General features: G+C 39.1%; 1 protein-coding gene across 2 annotated transcripts in view; it reads right to left on the bottom strand.

Moving 5' to 3' along the window:
* LOC124270041 (innexin unc-9-like) overlaps positions 1-20352 on the bottom strand; it is a 168092-nt gene that overhangs the window by 103844 nt on the left and 43896 nt on the right. The window contains exons 1-2 of one of the 2 annotated variants that reach the window (XM_046705118.1): positions 4896-4966; positions 1583-1712 (exon numbers count right to left, since the gene is read on the bottom strand). The gene's annotated coding sequence lies outside the window, so the exon portion shown is untranslated. Of the gene's footprint in view, positions 1-1582; positions 1713-4895; positions 4967-20352 lie in introns of those variants that run through there. The other variant, XM_046705110.1, reaches the window with a different exon arrangement.

Raw genomic sequence — 20352 nt, forward strand, 5'->3', positions numbered from 1 at the left:
GCGTGACATGAAACGACTACTGTACAAATGATCAATTTGTATTAACGGTTATGCATGGACGATGTTTGTATGTTTATTTGTGTGTTTAAAGAAATGTTCCAGTCTTTAAACATGCAATCCGGTGACTGAGATCATGAGCATCAGCCTAAGCAATTAGTTTACGATGAAATGCAATCTACCAAGCCTGACCGCCCGATCCTGCCATTTGCTTCTTACAAGCACGGGATGGAGACCAGATCTCATGCGGAAGTTCACGGCGCGGGCAGATACTGAGAATGCATGTACATTAGCATACAAGCAGATGTTCAAGGTTCAGAGGTAATTCCGTCATGAATCAAAACCATAGGTAATCAATACCCATCAGATGTGTTCCCTCCCTGACAGCATGTCGCCATAAAATGTGAATGTGAACGACATTTTGATGGTTTATAGTATTAATGAAACCAGATTCGTTTAGTTGAATGTCATGTTCCGAACAGGATGATGGATTTATATTTCAATCATATAACTGAACTCACGTCAACCAATGAGTTTGACATTTTTACCAAACGTTTCTACAGGGCCTTTTACCCATGTTAATCTTTTTCACCTCATTCAGAATGTGTTACATGACATATCAGTCAAGAGTCAAAAGATGTTTGTTGTATGAAAGACCTCCGGCCCATATACATGAAAGTTACAGTGATAAAGGAACAGTTTTTATACTTGCATATATAGTTAAGGACACTTGGTCCTGAAAATCTGGAAATGTCCCAGAAGTCCGTTGTGACAGTGCTAAGGACACGCTGGTTAATGGACTAAAATCTAGCCTCTGAAATGAACATATTTAGCACAAAAAAACCTGTTCGTCAAAAATAACCATAAAATATAATGAAAGGAGCCCAAAGACTTTCTTTAGTCTTTATTTTTAGAAACTGAGGAAATCTAGACTTGCCACATATTCTAGACTTGCAAAGACTTTCTAGGATATATTTGTTTCAGGGTCTGTATGACAGACTAGCTGGCTAACGGTAGAGGGAGTTTTGTTGTAATGTTTGTCAGGTACGGTACTTTGTATGTTATGTTTTAATAAACTACACATGTGTGTATAACAAACTGCTACTGAACAAATATACCTCTCATTTACTACTCAGCGTTTGTCCGAAACAGAGTGTTCTTAAAAACGATTACTTGGCCATATTGCCATGCCAGTGGTATTCTATATTTCCTATGGTTTCATTTAATATTAATCTCGTGAACAGTTCAATAATATGATACCCTCTAGTTTCGTAACCGTACACATCCAATCAAAATCTTCATCATGTGATGGGTGAAATATAACGATCAGTTTTGTCTGAGTTCTAATTCGCATTTTGTTTTGTAATTGTTTCTGAGATATATATATCTTCAGGTTCATTTTTCTTGTACACTCTCCACGGACTAAAATGAACGGTGTTGATTTGTTGAAATACTACCGTGTGCTTGGATCATGTAAATACTACCGTGTGCTTGGATCATGTGAATACTACCGTGTGCTTGGATCATGTTTTAGAGTGATGTCACCTTTAAGAAGTGAGCATTGGCTGATGAAGAATGCACTTACCCGCTCTCCTAAGCGATGCTTCATATCCCGGTCAACCTGTCTCGCCTATGTCACGATGACCTCTGACCTCGGTACTCCACAGTAAGTCATGGTAATATCCGCACTACACTCCTCCTTGTCTGGTAATTATCTGCAGACAGATACGAATCCATTATATACCACACATAAATTTAAAATACATGCGCGAATTCGATGCAGTAGTAAAACAAATGAGAAGCAAGTAAAGACAACATGCACTAGAACTCTGGATTGGACAAAGAACTACAAAGGTTATCAAAATTTTACCAAGTTGAAGTAGTTTCCAAGGCACTGCAAACGTCCGAACACGACTATCATACCCGTATCACACACAACACCATCGAAAACCATTTCTTGTTGATTTCATTTTCACCTACCATCAACCATGCGTATATATGTTCAATATACATTTATGAATAGCTTTCTACGAAATCAATAAATATACAGGAAATAATATAATAATGTTCTTGCGTTGAAGGGCATATTGTCGTCATTTGTATTATGATTACGATGTGATAATATGATCAAACCATCTAGCGGTCTATATTGTCGTTAATGTGGAAGAAAGTATATGCTTGCTTGATTCACTGAGGGATTAATCGCCAGCACGACATGCGGAGCTGTATTCTATGAAAGGCTTCAAAGGGAAAATGATATATATGTTGAGTGTATTCCTTTTGAATAGCGTATCGGGGTATACAAGTTCATTCACAATATTAATATATGATGATTAAAAATATACATGTATTATTCTATGACACTAACTGTGCTGAAAAGTCAATTGAATGCAACCGTTGATTGCTTTTTTCGCAAGTTCCGTCATATATATGCTTTAAAAATATACATAACATTATAAAATAGTATAGTAGTATATCCGTGTGTTCAAATATGTCGCATATTTGAAACGACACACCCGTGGTTTTGCTATGGCTGTTTGCCCTAATACAATAGCTTGTTTATGTGTTTGTGGATAAAGTTATTAAAATTGATGTTTTGTATTAACTCATGTGGCGACATATGTTCTGGGGCGATTACTGTTGAGGCTGTCGTAGCACATCTGTTGCCGGTGGTGGATGTCATTCTGCTGTCCGTGGTCTTAGATATGTTCAACCTTACTTTGCAATGCATGTCATCTATATTGGATTGGATAGTACCTTACGTGTACTTGCTAAACCCACTATTCTGCGCTTGAATGTTATTATTATTTCACCTTACAAACATGATAACTAGGGGCGGTGGGGTAGCCTAGTAGTCAAAGCGTTCGCTCGTCACGCTGAAGACCCTGGTTCGATTCCCTACGTGGGTACAATGTGTGAAGCCCATTTGTGGCGTCCCCCGCCGTGATATTGCTGGAATATTGCTAAAAGCGGCGTAAACCCAAACTCACTCACTCACATGATAAATTGACGTGCACAAATGAAGTACATATTATTATTAAAGCTGCATAATATTTACTTTTGCGTTATCAATATATTGAAGACAAGAATATGTACATACAGTGGAAGCTCTCTAAACCGGTATAGAGGGCGTAGCGGTTTAGAGAACCTTTCCCTTTTCAACCTGAGAATGATCTTCCGTGTGCCGTAAAATACTACTGAACAACGTGTTGATAGTCATCATATTCGTCATTCATCAATAACGATAACATCGCATGTACATCGCATGTCACTTGTCTGACAAAATGTCATGCTTTTCTCTATAAGGTTGAAACGATACCGGCGTCACCTTGAATTTGAACTCACTCACCCACTTTACATGTTTCCATATTTCCCCAACACCATACAAATTGACCAGTCATTAAGACCTCAGCTGCGCCCATAGTTTCCAGTGTCATCGACAGAATGCACATAACACATTACTTAAGGATGGCATTAGAATGAAATCAAATTGCTCTCCGTGGATCGTCGTTTGACTTTAATATTATCTATGTATTTATGTACATATGTCACGATAGTACCATTACTGGATGAATTATTCGCATACAATTCCAATAGACGTTGTTAGACGCCACATTAGCAGCAGCTGGAATATAGCATCTCTCGCCGGCTACGGCGGATTGGGACACAGTGAATGCATCTGCTTGTGAATAACATAAATTAGGACCGAATCGATGTGGTCTTTACACAGATGGACATGTATAACAGTGCATTCTAGTGCCATTGTCGCGTTGCACAGATCGGATGTAATGGAGCACTCGACACTACCTAGGGAAAATATGAGTTATGACTGTTTGAACGCAAGCAAGTCGGATGAGACATTTGAGTATGGATTACTTTCTTATTTTCGTAATCTCTTCTTGACAGATAATATAAGTGTGTGTGTTGGTGTGTGTGTGTGTGTGTGTGTGTGTTGTTCGTGTGCGCGTGTGTGTGTGTGTGTGTGTGTGCGTGCGTGCGTTCGTGCGTGTGTGTGTGTGTGTGTGTAAATGAATAAGACAAAGAAACTGACAGTGTTGATAGTGGAGCATCACGGACAGTTGCATTTAAGCTGAATACTGTAAAACACAGCGTAATGTTTCTTTGCACACCTGCCAATCGTCTCTCAGCAAACCATAAGGATGATCGGCGGACGTTTAAAACAGTAAAAAAAGATGGACGGATGGATGGATAGGTGCCAAAAAATGTTTCTTAGCTAATACATTCATGTTCATAGCTGAAAAATGGGCACCACATGTCATCCTAAGTATGCCCATTTTCTTCAGTGTATACTTATATGCAGACATCCATTTCTGAAGAACATACACTCTGCAACGTACACTGTTATTGTACTGTATTATCTGTTTTATCTGTTACCATATTTGAAATGCTCTCTTCTCTCTGGCACGAGGACATCTATGTACTTATTGATCTAAACAATAATGCATACCTTTGAGGCATATATATTTGAAGACTTGAATCAGATGAATGGTTGGTTGTACTAGAGTTACGTACGACTGGTATTGATTTTTCGTTTTACGAAAGAAGATGGACATTCTCAATTCAGTATGAAAATAACACAATCATCTTGAAATGGTTGGAGGATGATATACCTGTATTAGGAATCGTGTGGTTTAGATAAATGGGAAATAGAAAGAAAGTCAAAGAAGGCACGTACCAGACAGAGGTTTATCATACAATACATCCCCAGTGTTTCGTTTGCTCGATCAAACCATAACCGCACAGTAATATAAATCATTTCTGGATTGAGATTTTAACAATCAGTAATGACAAATGCATGGAAAGCAACAGCTGTTATGTAATATACAAAAACTAATACATCGTTCACAATTTACACGGCAATGAAATGATGGTGCTACCTTAATTATGTTGACGAAGCTCCCATACAAAACGACTAGACTCGTGAGAACCGAATAGGATGTGGTGTCTTGTTTTGATCCTGCACACTTTGAATATGTAACAGATGTCTCACTATCGCCACAAATGCCTTTAACACTGCGTTTGTTCATTGATCAATCGAAACAAAGAAAAAAATATCTGGACATCTGGTTCCTCTCTCCTTTGATCAATGAATATGAACCTGGAAATGATTTAACCACCGCATATCAATCTTTAAAGTTAAACGCGTTTAACCTCGCTTTCCAAATTATTTCACTCATATATACTCATGCCAATAATGGTTGTCACCCCCTCCCACCCCAACCCCACACACACCTCACATCCCCACCCCACACCCCCTCTCCAATTAAAAAATTGAAGGGGGTGACAACCATTATTGGCATGAGTATATGTATGTATGATTGAGTGGTTGTTTGCACCAGTTCGGACTCATGTTGTTCTTATAGTACTTGCCCACAGAAATACCAGGTCAGTCGTAGGCGCTGTATACGTGAGTGAGTTTTAGTTTTGCTCCGGTTTAAGCGATACTCCAGCAATATTACGGAGGGGGGCACCAGAAATGGGCTTCACACATTTCTGGTCAGTGTGGGGAATGGAACCCGGGTCTTCAGTGTAACGAGCGAACGCTTTAACCACTAGACTACCCCACATCCCCAGAGCCGTTATACTGACAGCTACCTGCTTAGTGAGTGTTCGATCCTCGCAATAACGAGCGTCAAGTAAGGTACAGACACGCGCAATCTTGTAAGGTCGTTTGGTATGACGCGGTTAGGGGATCGAACCCCGACCTTGTACATGTATCCGGGCAGAGGCTTTATCCGTTACAATGCGGAAGCTGTGTAAGTCCCTATCAAAGATACATATATAATATAATTTTATTTTATTCTTTGGTATCTTCAGAAAACAATTTTCGTTTACCAAAATAAACTTAAAATATTATCTGACATGGTGTTTTCTTTTTGGTAACCTCTCCGTGGTAATATTCATTTAACTATCATTTCAACTACTTCCTACATTTGGGCGGTCTGGGTAGCCTAGTGGTTAAAGCGTTCGCTCGTCACGCCGAAGACCCGGGTTCGATTCCCCACATGGGTACAATGTGTGAAGCCCATTTCTGTGTCCCCCGCCGTGATATTGCTGGAATATTGATAGAAGCGGCGTAAAACTAAACTCACTCACTTCCTACATTTCTGTGTTTTATGATTAGCCTCAGAGTCTGGAGAAAGCAACTCCATCCATGTAGCAGCGTACAGCAAACGGTGGTATTTTGGTCACCTATCTCAAAGGGAATTCTGTTGTGACATTTGTAGTTCCACGGGGGAACCAGATATCGCAGCGTTCCTTTACTTATTCTTACATTTGCTGTACAGTGCAGTACGCAATAGGGACACTTGTACTTTCGTGCGCTCCATTGTTTGTTGCCTGCAGTATATTTCTAAAGGATGCACGGACGTATGGGATACATGACAATAAAAATAGGAAGGGTGCTTGACATATTTCCAGATATCAATATTCGACTGTGACAATGAGCAAAATGAATATAATTAAGTATAATACATGATTATTGTGTTAAAAAGTGGCAGATGCAAATCGAAGTAAAGTGATTGTAATCTTTTATATTCCAGTATTTACGTGTGTGGCATCAATGCCATGGAATATGAAGAATGGTTTTCCACACCAAAACCCCTCTTGCTATGGTCGTTATCTGTTGAGGTATCACTTACAGATGGCAATGTCCTGGTAATTCAAGATACAATATCGATCAAAGTAACGCAAAGTAAATTTTATGTTTTAATTGAATACATATGTTCAGGGTCAAAATGAAACACAATAGAAATAATATTTGTTTCATACATTAATTCTACTGTAAGAATTTATGGCCTTTTCTCATTGCCACAGGAATAGCAACATAACCTTAATCTCAACGTTGAGGACTACATTTCGGTGTCATGGAATCACCTTTAAACAGAGATGATTAAACAGAATCAACGAGATGCAACCTGATGCATTCAACAAAACCATTCTTGAATATGTGACGTTAGAACAGAATACAAAGGTGCAATCCATTCGAGTGAGTGAGTGAGTTTGGTTTTACGCCAACCTGATGCATTCAACAAAACCATTCTTGAATGTGTGACGTTATAACAGAATACGAAGGTGCAATCCATTCGAGTGAGTGAGTGAGTTTGGTTTTACGCCGCTTTTAGCAATATTCAAGCAATATCACGGCAGGGAACACCAGAAATGGGCTTCACGCATAATGCCCATGTGGGGAATCGAACCCGGGTATTTGGCGTGACGAGCGAACGCTTTAACCACAAGGCTACCCACCGCCCCTGACGGTTGGACCCTTTTCACTATATACGTAGTGGAAATAGTACATTTATACCTGTATCTTCTTGACACAAAATGCTTTAGCCATGGTTCACTGGAACTTTAGTGCTTTCAATTCATCGTTTCTGGTGTATGCTTGTCGAAACATAACCTGTACTGGAGACGAGTGTTATCTACTGTCTTGCAATTAGGTTTGTAGAATCGCGTTCCTTTAAATGATCCACAATTCGCTGATCGTGAGTTCGAATCCATGGTTGATTATGATTATGATTCCTGGTTTATCAGAGCCATTAAAAAGTAAACGTCAATACCCCGAGTTACTTTGAGATTTCCTCTAAATTGATACATTAGAATACCGATGTGCTGTTCTTAATTACGCTGAAACACTCATTCTCACAGCTCACGCTGACCTTGAGAACGTTCACCGTAACCCTGGCCATGGAAAAGAAACGGAGGACCAGATACTGCATGCGCAATGCTTATGTATTCAGCAGACAAACCTTTCTCTGCTGGTATGACCTTTTCCCGAAGATCATGCTGTATGTTGTCAATATTTCTATCAAGGAACGATACAGTTATGACACATTTTACCTCAGGAAACAAACAGTAAATCAGTATAAGCTGGTGACCTTTCTCACGACGGGTTATGGGCAGCCTTGACCTGTGTGCCGATGGTAAATACATGGGCAGCCTTGACCCGTGTGCCGATGGTAAATACAGTCATGGGCAGGCCGCAGTGGACAGTGTAATTAATTGTATTTTTTCTCGGAGAATAGCAATTGTCAAGATTGTCATATATTGTGTTGTGTTGTGTTGTGCTGTGTTGTGTTGTGTCTGAGGTGGGGGTCCGCTGGATGGAGCCCTAAGAGCGGAATGTCGCTGGTTTGATAACTGCATATTTTACCCTCCAGCACCCCCAATCCCCGTCCCACCTGAAAATGTTATAATGAGGTACTTGTTGTTGCCCTGCCAGGAGCACCAACATCCACATACAAACCACCACCACCACCACTGCTACTACTACTACTACTGCTATTACCACTACTAGTAGTGCTACTACTGCTACTGCTATTACTACTACTACTACTACTAGTGCTACTGCTACTGCTACTACTACTGCTGCTGCTACTGCTCCTGCTACTGCTGCTGCTGCTGCTACTGCTGCTGCTACTGCTGCTGCTGCTGCTACTGCTACTGCTACTGCTACTGCTACTACTACTACTGCTACTACTACTGCTACTGCTGCTACTACTGCTACTAATTCTACTACTACTACTACTCTTATTACTACTACTAGTAGTAGTGCTACTGCTACTACAGCCTCTCTTACTATTACTCTGACTACCACTACTTCTACTACTACTACTACTACTACTACTACTACTACTACTACTACTACTACTACTACTACCAGGGACGAACCGTGTGCATGCAAAGAAATAATAATACTAAAAGCGATGTGAAGTGAGTGTGTCGCCGCTCAATGTTGGTGTTAAACTCTATTTGACAATGGTCGAAGACGAAAACTATGTCAGTAATTACAGTGAGCACGGATATCATGTTTACATGTGAAGCGACACGTGAAGATCCGGGTTAGAATTAGTCTTCTTCAATCCATTCCAGTCGTAAGAGGCATCTAACGGGATTGGGTGGTCAGGCTCTCAATCAGTATCACACTTGCGTAGATCGATGCTCATGCTGTTGATCACCGGGTTGTCTGGTCCAGACTCGATTATTTACAGAACACCACATAACATCAGTTTCCTCAACACTCAGCGGCTCCTGGCACGGGTAAGAACGACAACACCTAACTGTGACAGTTGCGACATTTATACGAATACCAATGTATATACATCATGGTTCGGTCATGCTGACTCAGATCCAGTGTTCCAATGACTCATGATCATGCATGGCATGTTATTGATGCAATGAAAAAGAGTCGCAATACCGTTATGTTATACATGTGTTCTCAGTGAACTCATCCCGTAATATTATAGTAATTAAACATTCAGCTTAGCAAATTGAATAATCACTCATCTATGTATCTGACAACACAATTTATCTTGGTACAGTGAAACAAAGAAATATAAATATATTTGAGACATAAAATGTATCCGTGATCATTAGAAATCTCTCAGTGACTAAATTGGAGGTAAAAATTCCAAACCTGACTAAATAAAAATCATATGGTTATGAATCGATATTTAGTAGTGATGATGCCGGGTGTTCGCCGAAATGGCATCGTCACAAATACATGCAGGACAAGTCAAGTATGTACGAAAAAACATTTGTACATGTCAGTTACAAATCTTTGATATTATTGTTGAAAAGAAATCTAAACATCCAAGACTCAAATAAGATTTTATCATTCTTATCAAATTATCGAGGGGAGTGACTGATCTGGTCTCATGCCTCTGTTATGAACACAGATGATACGGTTAGCGGTCGAGTGGTTTAGTGGTAACATGACCGAGCGGGTCCGGGTTCGATACCTCAGATGGGTGTTCTGTTAAAGCCCTGTTAAGGTATCCCTTATGGCATTGCTGGAATAATGCAAAACCTCGAATAACCAGACTCACTCGGCTCGGGGACATCGTGTATTGGTTTTACACATTGAACAATCGAATCCGCCTGTTGAACAGGCTGACTTACTTGGCTAGGAAACTTGGTGGTTTTGGAAAATATATAACGTCAATACCTAAGTTTAACCAGTCTCGATCATCCCACAAAAACGTTTTCATTGGTAGTAAAAGGCAAACATAACTGTGAAAACTATATGAATGGATCAGTGCCATCAGAAATGACACCAGGTATTCGCCAAAAGGGTAAGCATTGTAGGTAAGTAGGCAGGGTAAGTAAATATAAAACGTCAGTGCAAAAGAATCACAAAAGGAATCTCTATCCACAGAAAAATGTTCCATTTTGTGAAAAGGACACGAATCACACGAAGTGATCACTCGGGATCAGTGATGACACCAGGTGTTCATGAAAAAGTGTCAGCATTGTAAGTAAGTAAGCAGGGTAGGTCATATGAATCATCAGTTTAACCAGTTTCGACTCTCCGCAGAAACAGGTTTTATTTTGTGAAAATACCACTCAAGATCAGTGATGACACCAGGTGTTCTTGTAAAGTGTCATCATTGTAAGTACGTAAGCACGGTAAATAAATATAAAGCGTCAGTTTAACCAGTTTTGACTATTCACAAAAACAGATTTCATTTTGTGAAAAGGGCACAAATCACACGAACACACCACTCAAGATCAGTGATGACACCAGGTGTTGCGAATAGTGTCAGCATGGTAAGTAAGCAGGTTAAATAACATAAAACATCAGTTTAACCAGTTTCGACTGTGTACAGAAACCGGTCCTTTTTTAAAAAAAAGGCCACAAATCACACGAAAAGACCATATGATGACACCAGGTGTTGCGAATAGTGTCAACATTGTAAGTATGCAGGTTAAAGAATATAAAACATCAGTTTAACCAGTTTCGACTGTCTACAGTAACCAGTCCCACTTTGTGAAAAGGACATAAATCACACGAAAAGACCACTGAAAATCAGTAATGACACCAGGTGTTCCTGAAAAGGGTCAACGTGTCCTGCACTGCGGCAATGACACCTACTACCCCGGAGATACTCATGGTGAATTTTGAGAAGCGGCACCAGGTAAAAAGTAATTGTCAAGCTCGTATATCACGTGGAATCCTCAAAGTAATCCAAGCCTAATCGATCGGTATATTACGCACATATATGAACGTCGAAACCAACAACGCACCATAGTACCAACTCCCAATACGTAGAAACAATCTAGCAGGGCACACGTGTAGTTATTCAGTAACCCAGCGTACATTTGTTGTCTATCACAGCACCAGGGTAAACACATAAGATGAGATTAGTGCTCGGGAAACAACTCCCCCGAGTATCCGACTACACTTCACCTTTGTGTGCCCCCAATCCTGCCAAATAGTCATCTCTATCATTCAATGTCCGTGCACACGCGCTAGTGATCGCCAGTTGAGCACAGCCAGATTCTGGAAACACGGGAAGATTCGTCTAGTGTAACATGTACGGAATGTCATTTCTTCCAAGAGTTGCATATATGACATATATCACTGGTGTTGCCTCTAATTGTAAATTATTTTTTCCCTCTTTCCAAAGATTTTATGGAAAAATGAGCATACTTTCTCTGTGTGGTACTATCATTACAGTCAACGTATCCCAATTTCGTAGATCGATGCTCATGATGTCAATCACTGGATTGTCTGGTCAAGACTCGATTATTTATAGCCGCCGTCATATAGCTGGACTATTGTTGAATGTGGCGTTAAACAATAAACAAACAAACAAAACTTGTATTACAATCAGACTAATATGATGAACAACGGCATATTGCCAGTAATTACATTTTTACCACACTTCTGGTCTTTTTGTAATCCAGTGAAGGCACCCTGGAGTCACTCACCCACCTCCTCACATGTTAAATGGTTCGCCCCATGTCTAGATTGTTTATATACATGTAGTCATAGACCCGTGAAGATCTGGGTTAGAACTGGTTTTCAGCAACTCCATGCAAGAGGCGACTAACAGGATCAGCAGGACAGGTTCGCTGACTTGGTTGACATTGTATCTCAATTGCGTAGATAGATGATCATGCTGCTGATCACTGGATTGCCTGGTCCAGACTCGATTATTTACAGACCGCCGCCATACAGCTAACTAAACTAAACTCATTCACTCTTATAGTTATTATTTAGGATTATAATTAGTTGCCATTGGGACTGCGTGAAATGAGCAGTCACATCTGAACTCAATCAATCACTGTGCAGGGGAGAGGACTCTGTTAAATAACATATGTCAAGTCCACTGTATTATCATAACTGCATTATATTGATTATCAATGCGGACATGTGCAGTCACCTGCATGCACACATTATAAATGCACATGTTAACGTTCTGTTTAATGTATTGTCGCTGTCATACACAACTGGGACATATTGCTGAGGCATAAACGTTAACACATGAATATTTTACAACATTCCCTAATGTGTAACTACATAGTACAAATCAGTCGATCAACAGACGAATCCAGTTGAATAATGTCATGAACGGTGGAACGTTTGTCAGCGTCCTTAGCCATTTTATTTGTTTGTGTTTCTTTGCCGTTTAACGTCGTACTCAGCAATGTATGGCGGCGGTCGGTAAATAACCGAGTCTGGACCAGACAAACCAGTGATCAACAGCATGAGCATCAATCTACGCAGCTGGGATACGATGACATGTGTCAACCAAGTCAGCGAGCTTGACCGCCCGGTTCCGTTGTACGCCTTTTATGAAAAGCATGGGTTGCTGAAGACCAATTCTAACCTGGATCGTCGCGGGAATTATCCATTATGAGCAGAACATGTGGAGATACATCTCTGTAACGAGACTTATAGAATACAGAGCGCCTGGAACTCCAAGGTTTCAACGGATTCTTCATGGAAATGTTCAAATGGAGGACGGCATCTTAGACATCAGAAAACCAATTTATTTTCCAATTGTCTTGGTATATTGCAACTGTGCTTACTCCGCCCATCCGTCATGTGCTTGATGTGTACGCCATCAATCATTATCATTCTTGCAGAAGGTCATTTACAACGACGGGCCCGACAAGAGAAGAAGAACACGAACGAAGATTACTACAAGCTCCACTAGAGTTAATGTCCAATACGTCTGTACGTCATATACCAATGTGATACTTATGTCGAGAAAAACCGCACTGCAAGTGTTCCAAATTTCAGTCAAATTATCCCTGTAATGTCACATGTTCTACTGCATGTGACCTGTAGACCAATCTCATCTGAAGGCGAAAGTTATTTCCATAACGAATGCATGATAATCTAATATATTACACGTTCTGTATTCACACAGGGTCCTAATTGAACTTGCTATCATTGAAATATGCAATTTGTAATATGCCCGTGCATTAATTAATGTATCTGGGTGTTAATGCGTCAAATGTGTCTGGGTGTTAATTATAAATTTTGTCTGAGTGTTGATGGATGCAATTGGATATTACCGTGGAAACATTCTATATATATATATATATATATATATTGATTTTGATATTTGAAGAAATGTGTCAAATAGTCATTTTGATTTTAATATTTGTTTATGTTTCCATGTTATGAAAGTTTTCCACATGAAAAATTGATGTTAGTATATGTGTGTGAACGTATTACGTCAATGTTCATGGTACCCGTTAGTATGAAAACTAGTATATTATTAAGATTGCATCAGTTTTAACATTTACTGTCGGGAATTCACATTTTTAGATTCGTTTATTAAAAAACTTAAGGAAAATGTTTGAGTCTATTTATTTTTCATTCCAGGGCGTCTTAGCATCCTTAATGATACAAATTTACACCACATTGCATAGACTGATTTATGATAAAGATATTAAGAGATATTATAAGGCATATTCTTATAAACATAGAAAAACAAAGACCAAGTCACAAAATCACTGAATAACATTATAACTGAAAATATACAGAAACTGTTAAACATACAACGCAAATATTCTACAACAAAACAGTTGCTCACCAATATGTCCATCAGCCTCACAATAAAAGGAAAGCGATCTCTCACACATGTTCCTGTAAAGTACGTCCGTTTGACTATCCACATTCGCCGGCCATCTGACCATTTGGACACATCGCGTTTCTACGAGCTCTCAAGCACAACTGTGGAACGAACCGCTATCTCGGAGTGCTGTTCTAGTGAACATTCATCTCTGCTGTGGTCGTTATCAGTTTCACCGATTGAACACCTGGCAGGGCCCTACCGACACCTCCCAGTGTTTACAAACAATACATATCTGTGTAGCGCGATGCGTTGTGAAGCTTGGATAGAGCTGTTGGTTAATTTGGTGTACACATGGTTTCGGACTGATCCAACCTTCCATGTACTTCCGCTTTCGGATTGACCGCGAACAGAAGCCCTTTCAATAATGGTATTTTGCAGGAATATTGCTAAGGCGACGTAACACGTAACTCACTCATTCACTCACTTGTATTTTAAGACAAATATCTATACACTTTTTAAAAAACAACACAGTCATCGGTGTCATAAGAGATGAAATGCATTAGATTGCAATATGTTTATTGTTATTGAAAACATTTGTTTTGATCTAAAATATTGTTAAGACTAAAACTCCTGTTGGTTTCGTATGGGTCCATGTACCTTCAATACTCACAAGGCCAAACATAATGACCTTTTATAGTTACATTATAAGTGTGTATGCCAAATGACACGACATAAGGTATGCAGAGAAACATAATCAATAAATTTTGATCAGCTAGAGGATTCAGCAAAGTGTGGCCCCTCGTGCAGCAAGTTACACTCTGTTCAAATAACACTGTGTTCGATTTCTAAAGTAAACTGGAAAGTGAAAGTGATTTATTCCAGTCTAGCCTGAACTTGTTCCTTTAATTACACAGACAATGTGACAGACACGGTGATCCAGCAAAGCAAGTAGAACAACGCTTGACCTGAATAGTCCTTTGAGGCAGACAGTTCTGACTTCTCCTTCTAGATGGATCATTGTGAAAATGAGTCGTTCAGGAAATGAGTGGACGTTTAAGATAAACCATGAAAAGGTCTTCAGCGATATTTGGTATAATTACAGAAAAGTGCGGGTAATTGTCTTGTTCTAAGTGAGAGCTAATTAAGACGTCTGTGACCACGGGACATTCTCACTATTATCTCTCAGAAAAAACTGAACATGGTATAAAATCGCAAAAGAAGTAATATAAACTAATATGTTACCTCGCGTGATTTTGTAAGCTGTCCCTTTTGACATGTTGAAAGAGGGTTTACATATTCTGATTGATAGGGCTATTGTTTCCAAGAAAAGGGTTCAAATTACAACTATTTATTGACGTAAAGGTTTGATTAAAACGACAATACTCAGATGGGTAAGTTGAGGGATTTCCCAATACATTTTTTTAGATTTGAGGCTAAAATAGTCAGACAAGTATAGGAAGTAGGTATCCCCGGGAATATGGGATTCTGTTTGTACATCAGTTAAACGACATGTTGCAAGTTAAGCTACAGTGGGAGATATATAGATGACCTCCTTGTTTTAACAGTACCACGATAAACGAGTATTTTCACCAAATATATCCCTATAAGATGAAAATCACACAAACAACATAGGAATGGTGCATTAAGTTTCTTTATTCTAATGTCGACGTTTAAAAACTTATTACAATGATTACATAAACTGACCTAAAACAAAAATGTGAACTTCAATGGAAGTTGCATCGATGAAGTGTTTTTTTTAATGAATGATTTAAAAATTTGTTTACCTCTGTTTATAATTATTTCAATTAATCTACAGTGAGTGACCTTAATTAGGAGTTTCTCTTAGGCACTAAGACACTAAGATATTGTAAGACCTGGAGAGAAGTTGCAATGACAAATGACTAACCTTGAAACGTTTCATGAAAGAACCGTGGGCCTAAAGGAAACGACAACGTTATTACAGCCAATATGCCATGCACTTTGCAATACGTCAAACAAAATATATTGCTGCCATCGAGTATTATTGGGTACATTATCAGCACTTCCCACATTTAACAGCTGCTTCATTAAAGAGTGCGTATAAACGTCAGATGTTTACCTACAAGCTTTGGCATTGGGACCTCTATAGAACTGTACTGGAACACATACGAAGAACATGTGTGTAGGCGGTTTGGTAAAACCGTCACTGAACCGCATATTTCTCAGCAAAATGAATGTTGGCTCAAATGATTTCAGTAGACAGAATCTATCCGTCCCTCAGCGGACAACAGCGGCAGATAAACATTCACATTCATATATTTGTCACGTGAAGAAAATGTCCATCCAAGCCACAAAATGCGACATATACTCTAGGAAAGTCAATGTAATTATAACCTTGTGCATTCGCCGTCTATATGGCCATCCACATGTGTCGTTGATGTTTGCTAAACTGGATGACTCCCTACGGGCCGAGACCAATCGGTTCTGTAAGGAACAGGCAGTTCATTGTCTTGAATTTCGTGAAAGGATTATCGTCGGGAAGTACAACGAGGCCTCTGTGAGCTTGTCTTTAAGAAGAGACATAAAACGTGTGCAAATAATGACTTTGTCTGAGAAAGTCGTAATACTGATACTAGACCACTAGTACAAGGAACCGTCGGTGTTCAGACATTAATGCATGTATGTGTACATATAATGCGGAGTATTAACAGTGATCGTGCTTATGTCTGCATTGTCGTAAATTCAAACAATGATACGTGCTCCCTTGCTTTCAAAAATCAAAATAGTTTTACATTTCAATGACAATTTGTTTAATTTAAACTTGAGATCGAAGAAACATATATTCTTGTTGAACATTTATTCATGTTTATTCATGATTATCCTGACCAATAAAACCAACATATCCAAGATATCGACTTGTTGGTTTCCGGACACTTAAGAATAAGAACTTCATCCCAACACAAGCCACCACAGAATGTACAATGTCTGTGTGGCGCAAAACCCCTCTTAACACACCGAGTAAGCTATGACGTCCGAAAACTTATGGTCCGACGACACATATCCAAAGTATGATCTAACTAACCTGTAAAAGGATTGTAGTGAAACGCTGCTTTTTGACATACAAATGTATTTCAATTACAACCCTGAGCATCACGTTCATGTGGAGGGAAGAACAAAGGACATTTGCAACACATTTCTTTGAGCATACTTTTACCACTAAATACTTTGGACAAATACTTAAATAAAGCCTGCAAACATAATACTTGTGTCAAGAATAGAATACCATCAAAATTCATTCTATTTTCCAACTATATCCTGTTGTCTCTGCCTCGCGTTCATGTGCCAAATTACACCCAAAGCAATTTGTTTTCAGACTGAAAGTAAGTCTTCTCGGTACATACCATACATTAAACGCCCTCTCCACCTGACACGTTGTCCTTCATAATGCCATCCTGGGTTCCCAACACACTTGTGTCACTATCACGAAGTCTCTATTAATTAACTGACAACGTATGCACGAGGCATACATGTTATGCATGCATATTTGATAACCAATTGATGTTTGCATACACATCCCATGAGGAAACATTGAGTATAGCGTGGATGTTGAAGAGGAATGCTCTACGAAGATACGAACATAATTATTCACAGACAAAGAATATCCTGAAGCCATCGATTTGTCGAGGATATTGTGTGACTACAAGATAACCAGAAAACATCCCAACATGTTTTCAGCGACTGAGATAGCTAGTTGCAGCCGATGAGAGATATAACAGCACATGTTTTCTTTAACACTTCAGTTTCAAGAGTCACTTGGGTGCAACACAAAACACCCCTCGAAAGTACTGGCAGTTGTCCATGGTGTATCTTCTATATGGTTTGAAGATTGCATCTTCCTTAATGATGCAGCAGTACCCGTCATCATCAGGTCTCCTTTTGATGACGTCAGTCGTCATCATGTAACTCACACAACACCTCGAGTCGTAGATTGGGCAAAACTGGATGCAGTTTGACTTTGTTTGTGCGTTCAGCAACGTGTGATTGTAACGATAAGAATAAACTCGGATTTAGTTTGTGGTTAAAGCATGCCTACAATGAAAAATAAAGTATCAACTGTTCATATTTCCTTCCAAAGGAAACAAAATAACGCCTACTACACGGTATGTTCACGTTATCTTGATTTCAACATCCGTCTACATTGCTGATGTCCGTGTTTGTTTTATATGTACATGTCACAAGAGGTCGGATTTATTTTTCATTTTAACTTCTTCAGTTAGATATACCACGTGTTTGTTGATGCTGAAGAGTAATATCAGGTTTGTTTTCTAAACGTTTCTGTAAATATTTATGAAGGTACACATTTCAAATATATGTTTATGTTCAATACGAACGAGTAAAGGTATACAAACGAGACATTTTAGCCACATAGAGGTGAGGTGAGGTAGCTCATTATTGAAGCGTTAAATCGTGGCGCATAAGACCTGAGTTCGATCCCCAAACGGGTAAAAGGCGTGTTATCTCATTTAAATATATTAACTAAACTGTATCTACTCAAAAGGATGAATAAGTGATCATAGTAAATATTTTTTTCAAAAGTAGATGTTTGCTTCCATTTAATAGTAAAGGAGTTAAATATGGTTTAACTCAAACATTTAATCATCTCCGTGTTTAGCTGGAGACCCGTTTAAGTTTCCTTTTGTATACGGCATTTTAGTGTTTCATTCAGTAGTATGGCTGGCAATGTGATAAAGTCTGCATATAGAAAACTCTCGTAAAACACTACCAACCGTTGACTTAACTTAACAAACAGCAAAATATGTTGTTCTCACAAAAGAGAAACCACGAGTTGTCTTGAACGACAATCACTGCTGCAGCAGCAGACACATCCCTACTGCATCACGACGGGACCCTAGAACGCTACCCTGTTGAAGAAAATGCACTTGTATGCATTGCAATACCCTTGTACAGTATCATTCTTCGATAAGAACAAACTATTATGGATGAACAACGTCAGTCATCTGACTTCTAAATATGTCAGTCAAAGGAGTACCATTCTTCATTCACTGAATCCAGTCATAGAACGAGTGCCATATAAATTGCTTAATAATTCCACTTTCCCTACAACAGACGCAGGACATATTAACCATGTAACATGCAGTCCAAAATAAACATGGTGTATTTACTCATCCTCAACACTCAACTGGAACGTTACACACCAACACAGATACATGTAGTCACAAGCTTAAGTAACATACACTCCCTTGTGTGTTGTCCATACCTACACTGGTTCCCTAACCAATATCTCTCGGTGCAAAGATGTTAGCGTTGCAGTTACCTTGGCGTCTGGGTTAAGTAGGAAAGCAGGAAGGACTAGTATGTGCATGTTTTGTTTATTTTAGGCTAGAAGGAGGGCAAGGTTCACGTCAGTAATCGGCTTGTTAACAGAGTAATGTTGTCATGTAATAGTATTGATCGTATACCTTGTCCTCTACTCCACAAATACATATCGATACTGATAAAGTTTGCAATTCTCCTAACTAATTAAACATCTTCCGACTAGCTATGAGAAACTAGTGTGTATTTACACCACAAAGGAGATTAGCTAGCAGAACGTACACATTTCTTTGTTCAACGTCTCTCCTGGAACATGATATGTAGAAATGTAGAAATATATATACATGCGCGCGTGCGTGCGTGCGTGCGTGCGTGTGTGTGTGTGTGTGTGTGTGTGTGTGTGTGTGTGTGTGTGTGTGTGTGTGTGTGAGAGAGGACATGTGTATGTATCTTTCACTACAGCATAGTCATACTTTTATTTCACATTTACATTGTTTAAGGACTGTCGATAACTTCCACATACAATTTGCTGGATTGAATTCTCATTTGACGTTTCTGAACATTTTGTGCGATTAAATAGCAATAAGAAACCTATTTTGTAATCATTCACCTCTGTAGCATCTTGTCTGATCATATAAAATGATTATATTCCTTGTTGACATTTTTGCGTAGGTTGGTTTCCACAGTAAATTAGTAAAATGTTCTACTTTCGCACACATAAAGCAATTATGTTATTTACTTAGATGGATTTTCCAAACAACTCGTGCGCAGCTGCGATATATATCTACAACAGCGTCTTAAATAACATCCCAGTCACTCTACAAAACACATCGGCACCACTGTCATATAACGTATCGTCGACTGGTGCTTGTACGCAAATCCCTCTAATAAATATTTGAAACAAAACTGCGCCAAACCACAACATATTTCAGTTTGACTTTAAGACACCAACAGTAATTAAACACACCAGTGTAGGAATTTCATCATAATGGTTCACTACTGAGTGAAAATTTTGACACTAACAAGGGCTTTATTTACAAGAAAAGTTAAAGAGAAAATTTGTAAGGAATTTTCCTCCTGCTGTGAACTCTCCATGTCATATGGTTAGTGCCCTCTTAAATTATCTCCTTTAGGACGAAAACCACTGTGTAGGAATCAGTCTAGCTGTTCCACGGCTCAAATAGCTGAGGTATCAATTATGTAA

The sequence above is a fragment of the Haliotis rubra genome, unplaced genomic scaffold (assembly GCF_003918875.1).
Source record: "Haliotis rubra isolate DU_JTF1 unplaced genomic scaffold, ASM391887v1 Scf102, whole genome shotgun sequence".
Taxonomy (NCBI): Eukaryota; Metazoa; Mollusca; class Gastropoda; order Lepetellida; family Haliotidae; genus Haliotis; species Haliotis rubra.